Source organism: Vulpes lagopus, chromosome 19, assembly GCF_018345385.1.
Source record: "Vulpes lagopus strain Blue_001 chromosome 19, ASM1834538v1, whole genome shotgun sequence".
In the NCBI taxonomy this organism is placed as follows: domain Eukaryota; kingdom Metazoa; phylum Chordata; class Mammalia; order Carnivora; family Canidae; genus Vulpes; species Vulpes lagopus.
In genome coordinates this window covers 246,941-264,868 of record NC_054842.1, presented here as the reverse complement: position 1 = coordinate 264,868, position 17,928 = coordinate 246,941, and the positions used below count along the sequence as shown (strand labels likewise).

General features: G+C 43.4%; 1 long non-coding RNA gene across 19 annotated transcripts in view; it reads right to left on the bottom strand.

Annotated features, from left to right (window-relative positions):
• LOC121478588 overlaps window positions 1-17,928 on the bottom strand; it is a 109,437-nt gene that overhangs the window by 74,973 nt on the left and 16,536 nt on the right. For all 19 annotated transcript variants that reach the window (XR_005984528.1, XR_005984527.1, XR_005984526.1 and 16 more), the window contains exons 2-3: window positions 10,571-10,899; window positions 6,881-7,015 (exon numbers count right to left, since the gene is read on the bottom strand). This is a non-coding gene — a long non-coding RNA (uncharacterized LOC121478588). The remainder of the gene's footprint in view (window positions 1-6,880; window positions 7,016-10,570; window positions 10,900-17,928) is intronic.

Sequence of the window (17,928 nt, the reverse complement as noted above, 5' to 3'; positions counted from 1 at the left end):
CCCCAGGACAGGAAAGCCCAGGCCCTGAGAAGCAAGAGCTTTACCAATCTTTCCCGGACGGAAAGGTGCTTGCAGGGAGCTTGGGCAGGATCCCAGGATGGGTGGGGATGCCCTCAGGCTCCCAGGGGCACTAACAGAGGACCTGTGCCCCGGGGGAGAGCCTGCCACACACCGCAGCAGAGCTCCCTAAAGGGCTGCAGCGCACACCCAGCAGGGCCCCGAGAGCAGCTCAGGCGCGGCTCAGGTGGCTGCTCTGCGTGGAGGGGTCCCTGCGGCCTGGGAGCGCAATTCCAGCTGTGCAAACCCCGTAGCCAAGGGCACGGGGGGACACAGCCCAAGATCCGGCCCTCTCCCTGGGACAGGCAGAGGCCTGGAGGACACAGTGCAGAAAGGATGCTCCCCCGAGCTGTGCAATCAGCGCCCCCCCCCCCCCCGCCCCTGGAGCATCCAGGCCCCTGCAGACTGGGAGCTGAGGTAGTTACTGCAGGACCTGTACTACTGCAACTCTCTCTAGAGTTGGAGAGCTGGCCGTTGCAACTGTTGTTCCTCCTCCTGGTGTCACCTTGTACCTGGGACTGAGCAGGGGCCTCACAGGATAAACAACTACCACTGAACCATGCACCTGGCAGGGGGTTGGGCAGCTCCCCCAGGTACACACACCTGAGAATCAGCACAGCAGGCCCCTCCCCCAGAAGCCCAGCTGGAAGGACAGGGGAAAGCAACTTACTGACCAAGCAGCGCTGGAAAGTTCTAGGGGAAGTTCAGGGATTCACAGTATATAGAATCAGAGGACACTATCCCTTGTTTTTTGTTTTCTGTTTGTTCCCCCCAACACCGGTTTTTTTTTCTCTTTTTCTCCTTTTCCCAAAACAACTTGTTTTTAGCCACTCTGCACTGAGCAAAACTACTAGAAGGAAAACCTCACCTCAAAAGAAAGAATCAGAAACAATCCTCTCTCCCACAGAGTTACAAAATCTGGATTACAATTCAATGTCAGAAAGCCAATTCAGAAGCACTATTATACAGCTACTGGTGGCTCTAGAAAAAAGCGTAAAGGACTCAAGAGACTTCATGACTGCAGAATTTAGATCTAATCAGGCAGAAATTAAAAATCAATTAAATGAGATGCAATCCAAACTGGAGGTCCAAACAACGAGGGTTAATGAGGTAGAAGAACAAGTGAGTGACATAGAAGACAAGATGATGGCAAGGAAGGAAACTGAGGAAAAAAGAGAAAAACAATTAAAAGATCATGAAGATAGGTTAAGGGAAATACTACAGCCTCAGAAGGAAAAATCTATGCTTAATTGGGGTTCCAGAGGATGCCTAAACAGAGTACCAGAAAGTGTATTTGAACAAATCATAGCTGAGAACTTCCCTAACTTGGGAAGGGAAACAGGCATTCAGATCCAGGAGAGAGAGATCCCCCCCTAAAATCAATAAAAACCACTCAACACCTCGACATTTAATAGTGAAACTTGCAAATTCCAAAGATAAAGAGAAGATCCTTAAATCAGCAAGAGACAAGAGATCCACAAACTTTATGGGGAGAAGTATTAGGTTAACAGCAAACCTCTCCACAGAGACCTGGCAGGCCAGAAAAGGCTGGCAGGATATATTCAAGGTCCTAAATTAGAAGAACCTGCAGCCAAGATACTTTATCCAGCAAGGCTCTCATTCAGAATAGAAGGAGAGATAAAGAGCTTCCAAGATAGGCAGAAACTGAAAGAATATGTGACCATCAAACCAGCTCTGCAAGAAATACTAAGGGTGACTCGGGAAAAGAATGAGGAAGTCCAAGGAAACAATACACAAAAACAGGGACTGAATAGGTATCACGATGACACTACATTCATATCTTTCAATAGTGACTCTGAATGTGAACAGGCTTAATGACCCCATCAAAGGCACAGAGCTTCAGACTGTATAAAAAAGCAAGACCCCTCTATTTGTTGTCCAAAAGAGATTCATTTGATACCTAAGGACACCTACAGCCTGAAAATAAAAGGTTAGAGAACCATGTACCATTCAAATGGTCCTCAAAAGAAAGCAGGGGTAGCCATCCTTATATCAGATAAATTAAAGTTTATCGCGAAGACTGTAGTAAGAGATGATATAGACTGTAGTAAGAGTATGATATAGTGTCCTATATCATACTTAAAGGATCTATCCAACAAGAGGACCTAACAATCATCAATATTTATGCCCCGAATGTGGGAGCTGCCAAATATATCAATCAATTAATAACCAAAGTTGAGACATATTTAGATAATAATACACTTATACTTGGTGACTTGGACACAGTGCTTTTATAATTGATAGATCTTCTAAGCACAACATCTCCAAAGAAACAAGAGCTTTAAATGATACACTGGACCAGATGGATTTCACAGATATTTACAGAAGTTTACATCCAAATGCAACTGAATACACATTCTTCTCAAGTACACAAGGAACTTTCTCCAGATTAGACCACACTGGGTCACAAATCAGGATTTAACTGATACCAAAAGATTGGGATTGAACCCTGCATATTTTCAGACCATAATGCTCTGAAACTAGAACTAAATCACAAGAAGTTTGGAAGGATTTCAAACACATGGAGGTTAAGGACCTACCTGCTAAAACATGAAAGGGTCAACCAGAAAATTAGAGAAGAATTAAAAAGATTCATGGAAACTAATGAGAATGAAGATACAACAGTTCAAAACCTTTGATACAGCAAAAGCAGTCCTGAGGGGGAAACCTCGCAAATCAAGCATCCATCCAAAAATTGGAAAGAACTCAAATACAAAAGCTAACATTGCACCTAAAGGCGCTGGAGAAAAAAACAGCAAATAGATCCTACCCCCAGCAGAAGAAGAGAATTAATAAAGATTCGAGCAGAACTCAATAAAATAGAACCAGAAGAAATGTGGAACAGATTAACAAAACCAGGAGTTGGTTCTTTGAAATAATGAATAATATAGATAAACCATTAGCCAGCATTATGAAAGAGAAGAGAGAAAAGACTCAAATTAATAAAATCATGAATGAAAACGGAGAAATCACCACCAATACCAAGGAAATACAAATTACTCTTAAAACTTATGAGCAGGTATATGCCAATAAATTAGGCAATCTAGAAGAAATGGATGCATTTCTGGAAAAACACAAACTACCAAAATTGGAACAGGAAGAAATAGAAAACCTGAACAGGCTGATAACTGGGGTGGAAATTGAAGCAGTCATCACAAACCTCCCAAGACACAAGAGTCCAGGGCCAGATGGCTTCCCAGGGGAATTCTATCAAACGTTTAAAGAAGAAATCATACCTATTCTACTGAAGCTGTTCAGAAAGATAGAAAGAGATGGAGTACTTCCAAATTCGTTCTATGAGGCCAGCATCACATTAATTCCAAAACCACACAACGACCCCAACACAAAGGAGAATTATAGACCAATATCCCTGATGAACACAGATGCAAACATTCTCAACAAGATAGTAGTGAATAGGATCCAACAGCACATTAAGAAGATTATTCACCATAACCAAATGGGATTTATCCCGGGGATGCAAAGCTAGTTCAACACTCATAAAGCAATTAATGTGATTGATCATATCAGCAAGAGAGAAAACAAGAACCATATGATCCTCTCAATAGATGCAGAGAAAGCATTTGACACAAAACAGCATCCATTCCTGATCAAAACTCTTCAGAGTGTAGGGATAGAGGGAACATTCCTCAGCATCTTAAAAGCCATCTATGAAAAGCCCACAGCAAATATCATTCTCAAGGGGGAAACACTGGGAGCCTTTCCCCTAAGTTCAGGAACAGGACAGGCATGTCCACTCTCACCACTGCTATTCAACATAGTACTGGAAGTCCTAGCCTCAGCAATCAGGCAACAAAAAGAAATAAAAGGCATTCAAACTGGCAAAGAAGAAGTCAAACTCTCCCTCTTTGCAGATGACATGATACTGTACATAGAAAACCCAAAAGACTCCACCCCAAGATTGCTAGAACTCGTACAGCAATTCGGCAGTGTGGCAGGATACAAAATCAATGCCCAGAAGTCAGTGGCATTTCTATACACTAAATGAGACTGAAGAAAGAGAAATTAAGGAGTCAATCCCATTTACAATTGCACCCAAAAGCATAAGATACCTAGGAATAAACCTAACCAAAGTAGTAAAGGATATAAACCCGAAAAACTACAGAACACTTCTGAAAGAAATTGAGGAAGACACAAAGAGATGGAAAAATATTCCATGCTCATGGATTGGAAGAATTAAAATTGTGAAAATGTCAATTTTACCCAGAGCAATTCACACATAATGCAATTTACACATTTAATGCAATACTATGGACTTTCTTCAGAGAGTTGGAACAAATCATCTTAAGATTTGTGTGGAATAGAAACGACCTCAAGTAGCCAGGGAAATTTTAAAAAAGAAAACTGTATCTGGGGGTATCACAATGCCAGATTTCAGGTTGTACTACAAAGCTGTGGTCATCAAGACAGTGTGGTACTGGCACAAAAACAGACACATAGATCAATGGAACAGAATAGAGAATCCAGAAGTTGACCCTCAACTTTATGGTCAACTAATATTCGACAAAGGAGGAAAGACTATCCACTGGAAAAAAGACAGTCTCTTCAATAAATGGTGCTGGGAAAATTGTACAGCCAGGTGTAGAAGAATGAAACTAGACCACTCTCTTTCACCATACACAAAGATAAACTCAAAATGGATGAAAGATCTTAATGTGAGACAAGATTCCATCAAAATCCTGAAAGAGAACACAGGCAACACCCTTTTTGAACTTGACCACAGCAATTTCTTGCAAGATACATCCATGAAGGCAAGAGAAACAAAAGCAAAAATAAATTATTGGGACTTCATCAAGATAAGAAGCTTCTGCACAGCAAAGGATACAGTCAACAAAACTAAAAGACAACCTACAGAATGGGAGAAGAGATTTGCAAATGACGCATCAGATAAAGGGCTAGTATCCAAGATCTATAAAGAACTTATTAAACTCAACACCAAAGAAACAAACAATCCAATCATGAAATGGGCAAAAGACATGAACAGAAATCTCAAAAAAAAAAAAAAAAAAGAAAGAAATCTCACAGAGGAAGACATAGACATGGCCAACAAGCACATGAGAAAATGCTCCACATCACTGACCATCAGGGACATACAAATCCAAACCACAATGAGATACCACCTCACACCAGTGAGAATGGGGAAAATTAACAAGGCAGGAAACCACAAATGTTGGAGAGGATGCGGAGAAAAGGGAACCCTCTTGCACTGTTGGTGGGAATGTGAACTGGTGCAGCCACTCTGGAAAACTGTGTGGAGGTTCCTCAAAGAGTTAAAAATAGACCTGCCCTACGACCCAGCAATTGCACTGCTGGGGATTTACCCCAAAGATACAGATGCAGTGAAACACCAGGACATCTGCACCCCAATGTTTATAGCAACAATGTCCACAATAGCCAAACTGTGGAAGGAGCCTCGGTGTCCATCGAAAGATGAATGGATAAAGAAGACGTGGTTTATGTATACAATGGAATATTACTCAGCCATTAGAAACAACAAATACCCACCATTTGCTTCCTCATGTAGAGACCTGGAGGGTATTCTGCTGAGTGAAATAAGTCAATCAGGGATCCCTGGGTGGCGCAGCAGTTTGGCGCCTGCCTTTGGCCCAGGGCGCGATCCTGGAGACCCGGGATCGAATCCCACGTCGGGCTCCCGGTGCATGGAGCCTGCTTCTCCCTCCGCCTGTGTCTCTGCCTCTCTCTCTCTCTCTCTATGACTATCATAAATAAATAAAAAAAAATTAAAAAAAAAAAAGAAATAAGTCAATCAGAAAAGGACAAACATTATATGGGCTCATTCATCTGGGTGAATATACAAATTAGTGAATGGGAATAAAGGGAAAGGAGAGAAAATGAGTTAAAATATCAGTGAGGGTGACAAAACATGAGAGACATGTAACTCTGGGAAATGAACAAGGAGTATTGGAATGGGAGGTAGGTGGGGGTTTGGGGTGACTGGGTGATGGGCACTGAGGGGGGCACTTGACAGTATGAGCACTGGGTGTTATGCTATATGTTGTCAAATTGAACTCCAAAATAAAAAATAAAAAAAAAATAAAAGAAAGTCCAAAGCAAAGGGAAAACAAAATCTCTGAAAGCTGTGTGGCACACTTATGCTTTTCTGAACTAAGTGCATTTCCCAATGTGGGCAAACTTGAACTTTTTATATGTTTTTGCTATATGTATATATGTGTACATATATGTATAAGAGAGAAGTAAAGCAAAGGCTATCAAGTGGTATATGGTTGTATATCCGTCCAGTTTAAAACAAAGAAACAGAACTAAAAAGAAATTTATATTCCAAGGCTTACAGCAAGGCATTGGCCTGTAGGACTGATGATCAGGAAGGCAGAAGAGAGAAGGCACTGGGAAAGGGCAGGCTAGAACTCACAGGTACAGGCAGTTTCTTCTTTCTCAAGGAAACTCAGTTCTGTCTGAAGGCTCCTGGACAGACTGGATCAGGTCCACATGCTTACCGAGGATCATCTCCCCTCCTTATAGCAAATTGTCCCTGTACTTTGATCAAAATGCCTTCACGACCACACCCAAGTTAGTATCTGATTAAATGAGGACAAAGGGCTACCCAAGATAAAACTAACCAACTATTTTTGCAACTTGTCTATAATTTTGAAATCTTTCTAAATAGAAAGTGTCAAACACCATGCTACTCAATTCCTTTCTCAAACTGGAGTGAATTAGAAGAGTCTGAAGACCCCCAACCCTCCTGCCTCACTGACCCACAATTCTGACTCTGGTTAGTACAGCAGTGATTTAAAGACCAGACCTATGTTTCTTTGACATCCTGATGAAATTAATTTGCAGCGCCTGTGATGGGGTGATACACCTCGGTCCCATGCAGCAATGCTTCTCAAACTTCAACGTGACTCACGTGTTCCTCAGAGAAGGAAAACAATCACATCTACAGAAAGAAATGGAGATCATGATAGAATGAGTAACTGGAAATAAGATATATTATTTCTCTTATTTTATTTTTCTCTCAATTCCCACAAGCTAACCTGAACCAGAGGAATGCATTGAACCTGCATGTTAGTATGATATAGGCTTCTCCCCAAAATAAAACTTCTCTGTACTTTACTTTTATCCTGGCTTTTTTTGGTGGGGAGGGAAAGGGTTGCATATCCCACACTTCCCAAATGGCTCCCTTCTTTCCTCTCCACTTTGCATGAGTGTTTTATGCTCAGGTACATGGGTACAGTTGCTGTACTGTACATTAGTATTCTGATGAGGTTAAGGTAACCTTAAGGTAACCTCCACGGTCCACCTGCAGAGGTATGAGTGGGGGGCTGAGTTCAAACTGGCCTGCATGGTCTATGCTGGCTGGGCAGTCATTAGTGCTCCAGAGGTACTTTCAGTTTCTCCTTGGGATGCTATGCCCATTGGCCTTTTGCCTGAGTTAAGAGATTGGCTGGAAATAAAAAGCTTAAGGAAAAATGTGGGACAAGGGTGGGTGAGCACAAGCAGGTGGAGGTAGAGGCAGGTCTTGGGGACTGCTTGTGACATAACTGATGAGGGAAACAAAGGCAAGAGAAATGTAGCTTAAATGAAATCTCCTTACAGCTCACAGCCCACTGACAGATCCTGGGTCATGCAGAGCATGACTTTCCTGAAGGAATTTGTGGCTGTCCTAATGCCTTATTGCTTATGTTTTATCAAAGACTGAAAGTAACTTTATCTTGGCAGCAGCTGGCCCCTCAAGGTCCTGAGCCTTGCTTCCAGATTCCTTAGAGACTTATGCTCTCCCTAACCTTCACTAATGAAGAAGTATATAGTCAGACATGCCTCACAATCCCAGTGCAGCTCTTCCTGCCCACAGATCCTGTCCTGTGCTATAAAAAAAAAATCACCTTTTCTGCGCTAGAAAGTCTCAAGAATTATTATCCATTCGCTCATGAATCCAAAAACTTCCAAATTTCCTCGATGACCTTCAACATGGGGTATGTCAAGAATAGCTCAACATGAAACGATTTTATTCTTGTGATTGTCCCTCCCATGCAGAAAACATGCTTCCATGTAGGAGGGGCAAGAACCAGAGAAGAATGGAATTACCTCTTAATTATTGGTACTTTAAAACCAGCTACTCTCAAACAGTACATTCAGACCTTCACTTCCCTAAGGTAGTTGTGTCAGCCTTATTTTTACCCCCATTAATATAAACTTAGCTCTCTCAGGAGTTTTCATTTCCTACAACTTCTGAGACATTAAAAACAAGTGGTATAATAACTTTTCAATTTTCTTTTTTTTTTTCCATGTCCCTCAGGGATTAACCCTTCCTTGTTTCACTGAAATACTTAACCCCAAATCCCTAAGACTAAAGCTGTAAGGGGAGGAAATGTTGACATCATTTTACAAAAATAACAACAACAACAAAAAAAGGTTAAGAGTATCAGTGAGCCCTCTTGCTCAACTCTAGAACCTGATAGTTAAAACCAGAAGTAGGCAAGACTGCTTAACTCATGCTCTAATAAAAACCCACTGTGCTTCTTTCTTATCACATTTTCTGGAGGCAGTGACAAAGATGTTTTGCAATAACCAGAATGTTCCAACCTCCAGACCAGAAAGACCTTATAGCAGGGAAATGCCTAGAAGACCACGCCCTACAAGTCCTCTTCCCTGATCAATATCTTGGACCCCGCCACCTAGGACCCCGCTGTGATCACGTTCTTTCTGAACCTCTCTCTACAAAAATCTAAGTGTCCATCTTGCTGGCATGAAGGTCTGATGTTAAGGGCTGAGCCTGCCACATCTTCCAACTGACAACACCAGAAAAAAAATCCCTTTCTCTTTTCCAAATCTTTGTCTCTTGAGCTATTGACTTCTCTTGCAATGAGTATATCCAAGTTTGTTCCACAACAGTTTTATCAAACCCAGCCAAGAGCTGCACTTTCAATCTGTCCAGCCCCTTTGGGATTCCCTGGGATGGAACAATGGCCATGGGAGTGCACCAGGGTTCCCTTGTTCATTTCCTGAATTAGTGGCTATGACTGATCAATCAGTAATGAGAACACTATTCCAGTTCATTCATTAGTTCTTTTCTTTAGTTGAAGTTCAATTTGCCAACATATAGTATAACACCCAGTGCTCATCCCATCAAGTGCTCTCCTCAGTGCCTGTCAGCCAGTTACCCTATCCCACCACTAACCTCCCCTTCCACAACCCTGTTTCCCAGAGTTAGGAGTCTCTCATGGTTTGTCACCCTCTCTAATTTTTCCCACTCATTTCCCCTCCTTTCCCTTATAGCTCCTTTTACTATTTCTTATATTCTCTGTATGAGTGAAACGATATGATGATTGTCCTCTGACTGACTTACTTCACTCAGCATAATTCATTAATTCAGCTAACACTTACTGATACCTTGGATGTGCCAGGCACTGGGAAAATAGACAAAATATCAAGTTTACATTCTAGTTGTAGAGACAGAAAAGAAGAAAAATATAAAATAGCCAATCGGAAGGTGCAATGGAAAAAACTAAATAAAGTAGGGAAGGAGAATGGGAAGTTGGAGAAGGGGGGGGTCACAATTTTAAATGGTGAGGTCAGGAAAGATCTCACTAAGAGCCTGATCTTTAAGCAACTGTCCTTACTTGAAGTGGGGAACACCTGAGTGATGGAGGAAGGTAGTTAATCCACAGTGCAGCTTGGGGCATGGGCAGCTAGGGGTGTCTTGGGCCACCCAAGTGGAAAGGCCACCAGATGGATTTGAAGGTAGGAATCTGGTGCCAATTAATATTTCTGGTCACTAATTCAGATGTGTGGGGATTTTTTTCTCTACACCACCAAGCAGAGCTCTGACACAAGTTGGGTATTCTATAATTTAACTCAATTCTGACATTGTCTTCCTGTTAATAGTTAAGGGCTCAGTCCTACAGATATCACCCCCCACTTCAGATGCCTGTCACACATCCAGGTTTTTACCTGTGCTTCTGACCAAACTTCTAGAAATTGGAGGTTCTAACGACCCCCTCCTTGGATTCTATTAACTTGCTAAAATGGCTCACAGAACTCAGAGAAACATTATCATTCAATGTATTTTTATAAAAAGACATAACTCAGGAACAGCCAGATGGAAGAGATGCACAAGGCAAGGTGTGGGGAAAGGGAATGGAGCCCCCTGCCCTCCCCAGGTACACCACTCTCCCTGAATCTTTAGGTGTTCCCCAATCTGGAAGCTCTCCAAACCCCACCCAATCCAGGGGAAAGGACTGCTGGCTGGGGAGAAATGGCCACACATGCTCCTGCTTCTGCCAGCCCATCCTGGAGTTCTAGCCAGATAAGGAGCATAGTCATCAGAGTCCAGAAGAGGGGCCACAGGGAGCTGCAGGAAGTGGACTTGGTGCTCAAACCCTAAGGAAGGCTTGGATTTGGGCCAGCTGGCCTGTGGCCTCATGGAGAGCAGAACAGAGCCTCAGAGCAGCAATAACCTGGAAGTGCATGCCAGCATTTAGGGCTCATCTACCTTCTCTTGAAACTTCAGAAGATGAACCCAAAGCAGACTGTTTCTCCTCCTGCAGCAGTTGGCTGGCGCTGTTCCCTTGGATGGGACATGTGTTTTCTGCTCACTGGTCCTCACCAGGCTGCTTCTCTGGAGTGTGACACTGGGTTTGAGTCACAAGTTATCAGTCCATGTGGGAAACTGACAGCAGAAGGGTTCATGGGATGTGCCTGGAGTTCCACCAGGTGGGGTGGGGGCAGGGAGCCTGGTCCCAGCCCATATCCCTGCTTCTCCAAGTTCTGATGAGGTTCATCTGTGGGATGTCCTGAGTCAGGACAGAGTTCTCCTCTCTCCTGTAAAATTGAATGGAAAAGACAGGTTTATGACATGCTTCAGAAATATTCTTATCAAAAATACAATTTAAAAGGCAGGCATTTCAGGGGGACCCTTTTATTGACCTAAAATATGTGTGTGTGTGTGTGTGTGTGTGTGTGAGAGAGAGAGAGAGAGAGAGAGAGAGAGAGAGAGAGAGAGAGAATGGGGGGGAGAGGTGTTTCATTTCCTACTATTGCACTGAGGAAATGTGAATACCTATGGGGTTGACTCTAATAACTGTAATTTAGCTTAAATGTCCCCATCACTTGACAGTCTTCCTGATCTAAATCCAGAGTTTGCTCCAACACAGAGCCATCACTGTGTGCTTAGTCCCTGCCCAGACCTCTGGTGATGGAGAAGTTAATTAGTTAACACCCGAGGTGACTCCCCAGAGTGTGCCTTCCCTTCCTGAACCCAGCTCACAGAATCTTAGTCCCTGGCTTCTGCCTTCCATCTTCCTGCTTCTTTCCCTCTGTAGGCCTGAGACCTTCTGGAACTGCTCTATAAACAAGTTACAAAGTGAGCTGGGCACAGCCACTGTGCCAACCCTTAGGAGGTGGCTGTGAGTTTCCAGAGGACCCACTTTGGCAGCAGTGAGTGCTGATATGAGAGACCCATCGCAGGAAGGTAACTGCGTGTGTAAAATTGGCAGGTGTTGTAAGCAAACCCTGCTTTTCTCTGTACAGGTTGTGGTTGGGATGAACTATCTCCTGGAAGTGGAGATGGGCTGAACCAGATGCACCAAGTCCAAGCCCAACTTGGAGAGCTGTCCCTTTCATGTGCACCTAAACCTGCTGAAGGTATGTGCCCCGTGGGGGCAGCCAAGCAGGGCAGAGAGGTGGGGGTGAGCCTGTGTCTTTGAAGTGCATCCTGTGTGAGAGCACTGGTGGTATGGGCGTGCAGGTGCCAGGATACAAGTGGGAGGGGGCATATGTGTACATGTGACTGAGTTGAGCTAATAATGGGAATTTAGCTTGGAAAATTGAAGCTCCAAGTGCTTTGGGAATTGTTGCCTGTGGAACAGAGGAAGCAGCTATAGGGCTTTGCTAGGGAGAGGGAGATGGGCCTTTCATCCCAGTCTCAGCTGCCTGAAAAGACTGGAGGAAATTAGAGACCTGTAAGGAGTAGAAACCCTCTGATGCTGCTCTGTTCAGCAAATACTGTCTACTCCATGGGCCTGGCTCATTCTTGGGGATCTTGGCCAAAGTCCCACTTCTCTTGTCCCCTTGCCCCCATACCCTCCTCCTTTGTGTGTTTCCTTGCTCCGAAACAGCTCCTGTGCCCTCCCCTATGCACCTGTCCTAGTGTAGGCAGACTGGAGGTCAGGGAACATCAGAGCAGTGTCCTGTCCCTGGAAGGCTCTGTGGCCTTGCATGGACAACTCCTAAAAGGGCTGTGGTGGGGCACTGACCATGTGGAAACTTATGAGTGTGGACTGGGGACAGGATGCTATCTCTGATAGCATGCTCTAGCATGACAGGATGCTAGAGCCTTGGTGGAGTTACTGAGAGGTCACTGTAGAGCCCTGCTTAGCATTCTGAGGCTTAGCAGGGTAGAGGCTGAGAGTCTCACCACCACCCTTCCTCACCTGCACTTCTGACTTCTCCAGGCTGAGTTTTTTCCTTTTTCACTGTAATCCTAATTATCTGTCTGTCTCTTCTTTCACAGAAAAAGCTCTGCTCTTTCCAGATACACATTGTGCCCTGGATGGGCACGACTTCCTTGGTGAAGTCCAGCTGCCAGGATACATAGAAGACTCTGACAAGCCCCTTCTCATTATCATCCCCCCTCCTTATAAAGCTGCTACACTTTATAATGGTGACCCTGCCCAGGGGTCCCCATTGGTGTGCTAGTCCCAGGCAACAAAGAAAGGTTCTGGGGCTTTTCTGAACAGCTTAGTGGCTCTACGCACTTTCTTTTCATTACTCTCCAAATCACCAGAAGCAGTGTACATGTTCTGCTCTATGTTAATCAATAAATACTAACATCAGGCACCTTTTGAGTTGTTCACTGTCTTGGGAATATGCACAGAAGAACGGTTTGGGCAATGCTTTTAAGAGTCCCTAGTCCCATGGCTCTAGAGAGCAGAGGAGGAACTGAGAGCTGAAAGAACCCTGATGAGGTCGTGAGGGGAGTGTGCTGCCACTTTTTGGAATGATTAAGTAAAGAGAACGCTAGGAACCCAGATCTTCAGCTGTAGTGCTCCTGATGATCACATAGGAGAGAAAGAGACCTAGGCTGCCCCTCCTGGAGATTTGTGCTATAAAAGGAAGCCAGATGGTGAGCAGACTGCACAGGAAGGAGGGATGGATGGAGCCCATAGACCAGAGCCACCCTGGCAGGGCTATGCCAGGCACAGATTTTAGCCATGTGTGCTTAGCTCATCACACTCCTGAGGCTGATTTTCACTGGTAAAATATGCAAAATAAATGGATTTAGGTCTACCTCTTTCCACAAAAGGCATCAGGCACCTACAGTAGACAAAAACTAAAAGTATATGTCTGTTTATGTAACTATTAGGGAAATACCAATCAGAATTAAGGTCAGTCAAGGCCACAGTCAGGAGTTACATTAGAAAGAGTAAAAGCACTCTACGTCACTTTCTCAAGAGTATGTCCTTGGAGCTGCCTCCAGGAAATACAAGGGGACCACATATCCACAAACAGGGGTAGGGATATGGAGCCTTTTGAGTACTCAGGTTCAGGTCACTGGTTAATCCATGGTCTTCCCTTTTTGATGACATGTCCCAACACTCCACCCTCATGGACCACTCTTAAAATCTCACAGCCCCTTCTTCGGCAGCAGGCACTGAGCTGTTAACAAGAGGTTTTACTAGCCTGCATGTGACTCTTTTGGTGGCTCTCTGGCTGCATCGGAGGCAGATGCCATAGCAAAAATAAAGGCACATGCAAGACAAAACACATTTAAGACAATAATTTCCAAAACCAGTGACAACTTTTTCTACCTAGGCCACCATGAACCAAACAATTGATTTCTTAAATCCTGTAGGCTTGGGGTTGGATCACCCAGTCCATACAACATACTACATGCTGTTTGGATGATGACATAGGTGCCTTCCTTTGAGGCAGTAATAATGTTCAGGCCAGATGACTTTGGAGGACAGCATTTATATTAGAGTCATTTCATGTTCAGTAAGGACAGACTCTGTTGGCTATCATTTAGGGCTTGCTGAGTGAATTAGCTAATGGCTTCTATGTGCACTCTAACACCTTCCTGGCCTATGGACAGCAACCATGCCTTGAGGACTGGGACATGGTAGCCACCATAACCATGGGGCAGATTCTACCTTACGCCCAGGGAAATCCCATAAGCAGTGGTCCAATCACCCAGGTGGAAACCATGCCACACAGCCATTGAGTGCTACTCAAATACCTGGATTCATAACCTATGCCAAACTAGTCACTATCCCTTAATATGACAGAATGACCACTGGCTTCCAATGAACTACATACTAGCTGGTTCTTCTTTAATATTTGTGCACAATATTATTACCACAAGACAGAGTACACAGAGTGAACCTGGATTTTATTATATGGATTTTCCTGAGAAAGGCGTGGAAAAGTTCAAGTCTTCTCAGATTGCAGAGGGGCCATTGCTGTTTTTCTTATTACTGAGTCTGACTTCCCAATATCTAATTGACTTCTTGGTACTTATAACTAATGATGGCCTTCACAAGCTTGATGCTAAAATATTACCTCTTAGGACTAGGATTAAGCACTCCAGGCTATAAAAGAAGAGACATATAAGCAACTGTCCCAATTCTGTGCAGGTATAAATCCTGCTTGACAAAAATAGATCATGTGCTAGGCTTTCTCAGCCCTCACAGGGTCACAAAGAGGCAATCATAACCAGATAGCAAGATCACTTCAAGTAAATGAGAGCAGGGGCAGAGGCTTCCAGTGTCAAGTTGGGAAGGGTGCCTGCAATGCCCCATGGCTAAGGCACAGGGCTGTGATCTAGGAAAGGATCGAGGTGGGGGAGGCCAAAGGGTGAGTAACTTCGATCAGGCATGTCTGGCTACAGGCACTGAGCTACTTCCTGGTGCTCTTACTTCTTTGGTGTAAGGAGGTTCAGGTCACTGGGTCACTGCCCCATGGTAATAATGGTGGCTACCATGTCCCTGTCCTCAAGGTAAAGGCTCCCGGTGCATGGAGCCTGCTTCTCCCTCTGCCTGTGTCTCTGCCTCTCTCTCTCTCTCTCTCTCTGACTATCATAAATAAATAAAGTTAGTCCTAACGACGAGGCTTGACGAGGTGGAAGAACGAGTGAGTGACATAGAAGACAAGTTGATGGCAAAGAGGGAAACTGAGGAAAAAAGAGACAGGCAATTAAAAGACCATGAGGATAGATTAAGGGAAATAAATGATAGCCTGAGGAAGAAAAACCTACGTTTAATTGGGGTTCCCGAGGGCGCGGAAAGGGACAGAGGGCCAGAATATGTATTTGAACAAATCCTAGCTGAAAACTTTCCGAATCTGGGAAGGGAAACAGGCATTCAGATCCAGGAAATAGAGAGATCCCCCCCTAAAATCAACAAAAACCGTTCAACACCTCGACATTTAATAGTGAAGCTTGCAAATTCCAAAGATAAGGAGAAGATCCTTAAAGCAGCAAGAGAAAAAAAGTCCCTGACTTTTATGGGGAGGAATATTAGGGTAACAGCAGACCTCTCCACAGAGACCTGGCAGGCCAGAAAGGGCTGGCAGGATATATTCAGGGTCCTAAATGAAAAGAACATGCAACCAAGAATACTTTACCCCGCAAGGCTTTCATTCAAAATGGAAGGAGAGATAAAGAGCTTCCAAGACAGGCAGGAACTGAAAGAATATGTAACCTCCAAACCAGCTCTGCAAGAAATTTTAAGGGGGACTCTTAAAATTCCCCTTTAAGAAGAAGTTCAGTGGAACAATCCACAAAAACAAGGACTGAATAGATATGATGACACTAAACTCATATCTATCAATAGTAACTCTGAATGTGAACGGGCTTAATGACCCCATCAAAAGGCGCAGGGTTTCAGACTGGATAAAAAAGCAGGACCCATCTATTTGCTGTCTACAAGAGACTCATTTTAGACAGAAGGACACCTACAACCTGAAAATAAAAGGTTGGAGAACCATTTACCATTCAAATGGTCCTCAAAAGAAAGCAGGGGTTGCCATCCTTATATCAGATAAATTAAAATTTACCCCGAAGGCTATAGTGAGAGATGAAGAGGGACACTATCTCATACTCAAAGGATCTATCCAACAAGAGGACTTAACACTCCTCAATATATATGCCCCGAATGTGGGAGCTGCCAAATATTTAAACCAATTAATAACCAAACTCAAGAAATACCTTGATAATAATACACTTATACTTGGTGACTTCAATCTAGCTCTTTCTACCCTGGATAGGTCTTCTAAGCACAACATCTCCAAAGAAACGAGAGCTTTAAATGATACACTGGACCAGATGGATTTCACAGATATCTACAGAACTTTACATCCAAACTCAACTGAATACACATTCTTCTCAAGTGCACATGGAACTTTCTCCAGAATAGACCACATACTGGGTCACAAATCGGGTCTGAACCGATACCAAAAGATCGGGATAGTCCCCTGTATATTCTCAGACCATAATGCCTTGAAATTAGAACTTAATCACAACAAGAAATATGGAAGGACCACAAACACGTGGAGGTTAAGGACCATCCTGCTAAAAGATGAAAAGGTCAACCAGGAAATTAAGGAAGAATTAAAAAGATTCATGGAAACTAATGAAAATGAAGATACAACCGTTCAAAATCTTTGGGATGCAGCAAAAGCAGTCCTGAGGGGGAAATACATCGCAATACAAGCATCCATTCAAAAACTGGAAAGATCTCAAATTCAAAAGCTCACCTTACACATAAAGGAACTAGAGAAAAAGCAACAAATAGACCCCACCCCCAGCAGAAGAAGAGAGTTAATTAAAATTCGAGCAGAACTCAATGATATCGAGACCAAAAGAACTGTGGAACAGATCAACAGAACCAGGAGTTGGTTCTTTGAAAGAATTAATAAGATAGATAAACCATTAGCCAACCTTATTAAAAAGAAGAGAGAGAAGACTCAAATTAATAAAATCATGAATGAGAAAGGGGACATCACTACCAACACCAAGGAAATACAAACGATTTTAAAAACATATTATGAACAGCTGTATGCCAATAAATTAGGAAATCTAGAAGAAATGGACGCATTCCTGGAAAGCCACAAACTACCAAAACTGGAGCAGGAAGAAATAGAAAACCTGAACAGGCCAATAACCAGGGAGGAAATTGAAGCAGTCATCAAAAACCTCCCAAGACACAAGAGTCCAGGGCCAGATGGCTTCCCAGGGGAATTCTATCAAACGTTTAAAGAAGAAATCATACCTATTCTACTAAAGCTGTTTGGAAAGATAGAAAGAGATGGAGTACTTCCAAATTCGTTCTATGAGGCCAGCATCACCTTAATTCCGAAACCAGACAAAGACCCCACCAAAAAGGAGAATTACAGACCAATATCCCTGATGAACATGGATGCAAAAATTCTCAACAAGATACTAGCCAATAGGATCCAACAACACATTAAGAAAATTATTCACCATGACCAAGTAGGATTTATCCCTGGGACACAAGGCTGGTTCAACACTCGTAAAACCATCAATGTGATTCATCATATCAGCAAGAGAAAAACCAAGAACCATATGATACTCTCATTAGATGCAGAGAAAGCATTTGACAAAATACAGCATCCATTCCTGATCAAAACCCTTCAGAGTGTTGGGATAGAGGGAACTTTCCTCGACATCTTAAAAGCCATCTACGAAAAGCCCACAGCAAATATCATTCTCAATGGGGAAGCACTGGGAGCCTTTCCCCTAAGATCAGGAACAAGACAGGGATGTCCACTCTCACCACTGCTGTTCAACATAGTTCTGGAAGTCCTCGCCTCAGCAATCAGACAACAAAAAGA